The 6,976-nt window shown below is 45.1% G+C and overlaps 2 pseudogenes; both read left to right on the top strand.

The window, feature by feature from the left end:
- The first annotated feature begins 557 nt into the window (after window positions 1–557).
- Window positions 558–1,607, top strand: LOC124080968 (protein FAM50A-like; annotated as a pseudogene).
- A 781-nt stretch (window positions 1,608–2,388) lies between these two features.
- Window positions 2,389–4,452, top strand: LOC124080972 (tumor necrosis factor receptor superfamily member 21-like; annotated as a pseudogene).
- Window positions 4,453–6,976: the final 2,524 nt, after the last annotated feature.

Genomic DNA, 6,976 nt, shown 5'->3' with positions numbered 1-6,976 from the left:
CCTTTGTCTGGATAGCTCCCCCACAGGATTCATCAAGTCTTCCATGTCACCTCCTTCAGATCTACTCAAATGTCACCTTCAAGGTCTTCTCTATTTACCATGTGTAAACTCTAGTTTCCACCTCAACACACACACACACACACACACACACACACACACACACACACACATCTTGAGCTGTTGGTTCTAACCCCTCCCAGTTGGCTATAAGCCACCTCCTCTCTCTCTACATCACATGCAACATGTCCTTCTCTGACAGATATTCTTCCTCAAAGCTCACCTATCCTCAAAAAAATAAATAACATTTAGACTTGCTCAATTGTTCTCTTTCTTTATCTCATATTCCTAAATCAATAAACCACAAAAACACACCTCACCTCCTCACCTCCCTTTCTTTCAATAGCCCTCTGCAGTCTGATGTAGTCCTTTGTCACACTGCTGAAACTGCTTTCACTGAGAAATCTCCCAATGGACATTTTTCAGTATTGATCCCTTCTGTTAAAAAAAAAAATCTAGGATTTAGCAGGGCTGCTGTCACAGTTGTTGCCGACACCACCATGGCTCAGTACAAGGGTACCCCAAGCAAGGCAGGATGTGCCAAAAATCTGATGAGGAAATGGGAAGAGGAGCAGGAGCAGATGGAGCAGAGGAAGCAGTGGGTTGCAGAGAAGAACATAATGAAATCCAACATTGACAAGAAGTTCTCTGCACACTATGATGCTGTGGAGGCAGAGCTCAAGTTCAGCACCATGGGTCTTTTGACCCTGAATGACATGAAAGTGAAACAGGAAGCACTGGTGAATGAGCAGGAGAAGCAGCTGGCCAAGAAGGAGCACTCAAAGGAGCTGCAGCTAAAGCTGGAGAAGCTGCGAGAAAAGAGTGCAAGAAGGAGGCCAAGAGGAAGCTCTGTAGCCTGCCCTTCACCTTGGAGGAAGAAGAGGAGGGAGGCGAAGAGGAGGAGGAGGTGTCCATGCATGAGGAGGAGCTGTAAAGGAAAGAGATCACCACAAAGAGAAGGAAAATGTGGAAGAACCCAGATGTGGACACCAGCTTCTTGCCTGACCAAGACAGGGGGGAGGAGGAAAATCTTCTCTGGGAAGAGCTGCGGCAGGAGTGGGAAGCCGAGCAGGAGAAGAGTAAGATTGAAGAGATTGAAATCACCTTCAGTTACTGGGCTGGCTCTGGACACCAGCAGACAGTCAAAATGAAAAAGGGCAATACCATGCAGCAGTTCCTCCAGAAGGCACTTGAGATCCTGCGTGAAGACTTCAGTGAGCTCAGGTCAGCAGGGGTGGGGCAGCTCATGTACATCAAGGAGGACTTAATCATTCCCCATCATCACAGTTTCTGTGACTTCATCATTACCAAGGCACGTGGGAAGAGTTGGCCACTCTTTAACTTTGATGTTCATGATGATGGCAGCTACTCAGCGATGCCACTGTGGAGAAGTATGAGTCTCATGCAGGAAAGGTGGTGCTGAGGAGATGGTATGAGAAGAACAAGCACATCTTCCCTGCCAGCCGCTGGGAGCCCTATGACCCTGAAAAGAAGTGGGACAAGTATAAGATCCGGTGAACATCTAGAAAGTGGTTTGGCCTCGGCTGTCCCTGGTGCACCCCCATGTCTCCAGAACTCAAGCGTCTGACACACCTGCGACTGTGCTGTTGTGTGCTAGGAGGATGGTAGCCACTCATCCCCTGGCATTGTCATTGCTTTTTTCTTTTACAATAAATAGTGCACATGTTAAAAAAAAAGATCTAAATAAATGAAGATGTAATGTTCATGAGAGAAAATTTAATATTATAAATTTGCCAATTCACCAGCAAATCAATCTACACATTTAACAAATTGTAATCAAAATCCAAAAAGGGAGTATATGTGTGTGTATGCTTATGTGTATGTAACTAAACAGGCTGGTTCTAAAATTTATATAGAATTTATGAAAGTATATAAGATAATAAGAGCAAACAACCAAGAATAGTATTGATGCTATTGAAGATTAAGAAAGTAAGACAGAACCTTAATTCTAAAGTGATTATAAAGATATTGCATTAATTAGCTTCCTGTCAAAGTGACAAAATACCAGAAATAATTAACTTAAAGAAGAAAGGACAGTCCCTCGCCTGCGGGTCTGGGCAGTGGAGGAGGGTGTTTCGCAGTGGCTGGAGGCTTTGCTATGGGAAGTTGTCCCTTCTCTCTCTCTGGGCCAGCCCTCCTCCCTGGTTCTCCTCAGCCGCTGTCTGAGGAGAGCGCCTGGAGGCCCAGGCTGCAGCCCAGGCTGTTTCTCCCAGCCCGGGTGGCAGCGCCACTTGGCAGGTGCTGAGTGCCTCCCTTGCCACCTTCCTCCTCTGCCTGGCTGCCGCAGTGCACAAGAGGTGTTGGAGGTAGATGGGCTCCCGACCCGGGAGGCGGCGGTGGATATGGCGCTGGGCAATAGCATCCACCGATTGCAGCTACCATGGAGCCACAAACCACGCCCCGGGCATCCCTGTGAGTATCCCCCAGCCAGCCTTGGGGACCTCTGCGAGCAGCAGCACCACCCTCGCCTATTGCAACTGCATCGCCTGCAGAATTGGAGCCAGGATGATCCACTGGCTCCTTTCTCCTGCTTAGATTCCTTAGCACCACCACCATGGCTCAGCCAGAACCGAAGGCCCCAAATCTCACTGGCACATACCCCCATGTTGACCATGCCACTGGCCAGGTGCTAAGCTGTGACAAGTGTCCAGTAGGAACCTATGTCTCTGAGCATTGTACCCAACACAAGCCTGCGAGTTTGCAGCAGTTGTCCTTCAGGGACCTTTACCAGGCATGAAAATGGCATAGAGAGATGCTATGACTGTAGTCAGCCATGCCCACGGCCAATGGTCGAGCAATTACCTTGTGCTGCCTTGACTGGCCCAGAATACACTTGCCCACCTGGCACGTTCAAGTCTAATGGTACCTGTGCCCCCCCATACAGTGTGTCCTGTGGGCTGGGGTGTGCACAAGAAAGGGACAGAGAACGAGAATGTCCGGTATAAGCAGTGCGCTCGGGGTACCTTCTCTGATGTGCTTCTAGTGTGATGAAATGCAAGGCATACACAGATTGAGTCAAAACCTGATGGTGATGAAGCCTGCGACCAAGGAAACAGACAACGTCTGTGTCTCGCACCTGGCCTCCAGCACGCCCCCGCCTTCCCCTGGCAAGCCATCTTTTCATGCCTTGAGTACATGGAATCCCATGAAGTCCCTTCCTCCACTTCTGTTTCCAAAAGCATGACCTCAACAGAATCCAACTCTTCTGCCTCTGTTAGACCAAAGGTACTGAGTAGCATCCAAGAAGGGACAGTCCCTGACAACACAAGCTCAGCCAGTGGGGAGGAAGGCATGTACAAAACCCTCCCAAGCTTCAGATAGTCAGCCACCAGCAAGGCCCCCACCACCAACACATCCTGAAGCTGCTGCCATCTATGGAGGCCACTGGGGGGCGAGAAGTCCAGCACGCCCATCAAGGGCCCCAAGAGGGGCCATCCTAGACAGAACCTGCTAAGCATTTTGACATCAATGAACACTTGCCCTGGATGGTTGTGCTTTTCCTGCTGCTGGTGCTTGTGGTGATCGTAGTGTGCAATATCCAGAAAAGCTCCAGGACTCTGAAAAAGGGACCCCGGCAGGATCCCAGCGCCATTGTGGAAAAAGCAGCGCTGAAGAAATCCATGACTCAAACTCAGAACCCAGAGAAGTGGATCTACTACTGCAGTGGCCATGGTAGTGGCATCCTGAAGCTTGTAGCAGCCCAATTGAGAAGCCAGTGGAAGGATATCTATCAGTTTCCTTGCAATGCCAGCGAGAGGGAGGTGGCTGCTTTCTCCAAAGAGTATACAGTGGATCACAAACGGGCGTACGTGGCTCTGCGCACTGGACCATCCGGGGCCCTGAGGCCAGCCTTGTGCAGTTAATTAGCGCCCTGCGTCAGCACCGGTGCAATGATGTCCTGGAAAAGATCTCGGGCTGATGGAAGACACCACCCAGCTGGAAACTGACAAACTGGCCCTCCCAACAAGCCCCATCCCCAATCCTAACGTGAAACTTGAGAATTCCACTCTCCTGACTGTGGAGCCCTCCCCGGTGGACAAGAACAAGGGCTTCTTCATGGATGAGTGTGAGCCCCTTTTCCCCTGTGACTCCACATCCAGCGGATCCTTGGCATTGAGCAGGACCGGCTCCTTTATTACTAAAGAAAAGAAGGACACAGTGCTGCAGCAGGTACTCCCGGACCCCTCTATTTTGTGGCCTATCTTTGATGACATGCTGCACATTCTGAACTCTGAGGAGCTGCGGGGGATTGAAGAGATTTCCCAAACTGAGGACAAACTAGATAGGCTATTTGAGATTATTGGAGTCAAGATCCAAGAAGCCAGCCAGAACCTGCTGGACTCTGTTTATAGCCATTTTCCTGTTCTTTTGTAGAAGGTAGAGAGACTGCATTCTGAAGATAATGCTGGAGATTAGTGGCAGGATGATTTTGTTTTGTTCCTGACTTTTGTTTTTTTGGTGTGTGTGTGTGTGTGTGTGTGTTTAACAGAGTATATGGTCAGTGTTTAAGTTCTTTCTTTTTCTTTACCCTTCTGGGAAGTTAGATTATAAGTCTTTTCAAGGTATAACTGTTGCAAAATATCCACCACTAAAGTTTTTAAGTTCTGTATTACCTCCGTTTTTGCCACCTTATGTATTTGTTATGTGCACTTTAATTCACTTAACTTACCATAAATCTCAGTGTGACTTTTCCTGCACACTTGATTATGAGACTCTTAACTTTTAAAAAGTGTAAATGGCATCTCTTGAATTCTATAAGCAATCTTTAGGTCTTTCAACACCTACTGTTTTTCCCACACCTATTTTTTTTTAAATATTACTACCATTTTTATTTTTGTTTTGTCCTTTACACATGTTCTTAAGCATTAAGGAAATTTAAGACCCTGTTGAGTTACTTTAATTCAATTAGTCTTTGAATTATCTTTTTAATATGTCTTGTTGTGTAGTTCATATTCATGGCTGAAACTTGAGCACACTATTGCCGATTGTATGGTTTTCACCAGGACACTGTGCAGAATGCTTGATTACTTATGCCATTCTTAACATTAATATGCTCTGGGCTAGAGAAATGAAATTCTCAAGCCATCCAGACTTGCCGTTTCAGTGGCTTAACACCTGGCCCACCAAAGAATTTGAACTTCATCTTTTAGGGATTGAGCTGTTCTGGAACACATTGCTGCACTTCTGAAAGTCAAAATTGAGTGCCAGTGGCACCTTTTTCTATAGAGCATTTGCCTAGTTTTGGTTTAAAAGATGTTTGTTTCAATACAACATAGCCAATAGGTCCAGTCTGCCCTCTAGGCCTTGACCTTGCTGGATTTCCTTCATCATTCAAACACTTTAATTAAAAATAAGGCTGCAGCTGTAAGAACTCTTGTCTGATATATTTGCAACTATGCTCCCATTTATAAACCTACCATCTAATGCTTAGTTGCAAGATTCTAATGCAAAGGTGGTGTGAACTCCCTTTGTGTGTTGGGGGTTTGTGGGTAGTGGTGAGGGACCGATATCAGGAAAATGCCTTCAAATATACTAATTTAATAATAAACATTAGATGTTTGTTTAAAAGAAGAAGAAAAAAAAGAAGAAGAAGAAGAAGGAGGAGGAGGAGGAGGAGGAGGAGGAGGAGGAGGAGGAGGAAGAAGAAAAGAAGAAAGGATTTGCTGAGCCCAGAGTTGCACACCTATAATCCCAGCAACTCAGGAGGCTGATATAGGAGCATTGCAAGTTCAAAGCCACCTTCAGCAATTTAGGGAGGCCCTGTCTCAAAATAAAAAATAAAAAGGGTTGAGGATGTATCCTTCTTTATATATAAGAAGGATACATTTATTTTTGGCTCACAGCTTTGGAGGTTTCATTCCAAGATTACCTTTTGGTTATTAGCTCTTAGGTTTGCAGCAAAGCAGTACATCATGGTCTGGAGTACTTGATGGAACAAAGCTGCTCACCACATGGTAGTAAGGAAGCAGGGACAGGAAATGACCAGGGTCCCAATATCTTCTTCAAAGTCATGCCCCCAGTGACCTAACCTCCTTCCACTAGATCTCACCTTCTAAAGGTTCCACCCCTTCCAGTAGTGCTAGGGGTAAGGATTAAGCAAACCTTCAACATGTGAGCTTTAGGGGGACATTCAAAATCCAAACTATAGAAGACCTGTATTATAAGGACATGCTAATTAAACCATGTGGCATAATGGACAATAACTAATGCAATAGAATGTAAATGTGTGTGTGTGTGTGTGTGTGTGTGTATACTGACCCTTCAATAATTTTCATTGCACCTTTTTCAGAAATAGTTACACCTATTAACATAAAAGCATCAATAACTTCTGCAGTATCAATCACTCCTTTAAAGAAATAAAGAAAATAAGGATCAACTGGAAACTGTGAAAAAAAATCAAAGATAAATTGCATTCAATGCATTATTGCAATTTTCCATGAAACATCAATGCAATTTTCCATGAAACATCAATGCAATATTTCAGCTATTTCTTCTATTGGCCAAGACAAAGACAAAACTAGAGATACCTGATTATTTATTTATTTATTTGTTTATCTATCTATCTATCTATTTATTTGTTTGTTTGTTTGTTGTGGGGCTTGCTGGGGATTGAACCCGGAGCCTTGTGCCTGTGAGGCAAGCACTCTACCAACTGAGTTATATCTTCAGCCCCTCCTAATGATATTTCTTGTATCAATAAATACCATACCCTCCAATGTTGCTCAAATCAATCACTCTTGCCTCTTTCCCTCCTCCTCCACATTCAGTCATGAATATATTCCATGCCTAAATATCTTTCAAATATCTCACAAATCATTATTTCCAGCACAACTGTTCCATTATTACTCAGATATAAATCCATGCTCCACATAAATCTACTGGTATTATTTCCTCTATT

Source organism: Marmota monax, unplaced genomic scaffold (assembly GCF_021218885.2).
Source record: "Marmota monax isolate L192 unplaced genomic scaffold, Marmota_monax_Labrador192_F-V1.1 WCK01_AAM20220418_F8-fsc00707, whole genome shotgun sequence".
NCBI lineage: Eukaryota > Metazoa > Chordata > Mammalia > Rodentia > Sciuridae > Marmota > Marmota monax.
Note: the sequence above shows the minus strand (reverse complement) of the source record. Positions and strands in the feature narration are given on the sequence as shown.